A 204-nucleotide genomic window follows, 5' to 3' on the forward strand; every position below is an offset into this window, starting at 1 on the left:
GTCTCTCCATCAGGAATGTGCCCCATGTCAGGCCTGTTCCTGCTCGGTGCTGGGGAGGGGACGAGGTGGCCAAGCTGGCATAGGGCTCCAAGGAATTTAGTCCTCAGTTCTTTCCTCTCACAACTGCTCTCCTTCTCCATGGGCCTGGTGTTGCTGACATTTTTTTCTAAGCCCTTTCTTTCTCTCTTTCTCTTTCTCTCTCTT

This window comes from Phaethon lepturus, unplaced genomic scaffold, assembly GCF_000687285.1.
Source record: "Phaethon lepturus isolate BGI_N335 unplaced genomic scaffold, ASM68728v1 scaffold27250, whole genome shotgun sequence".
Classification (NCBI taxonomy): domain Eukaryota; kingdom Metazoa; phylum Chordata; class Aves; order Phaethontiformes; family Phaethontidae; genus Phaethon; species Phaethon lepturus.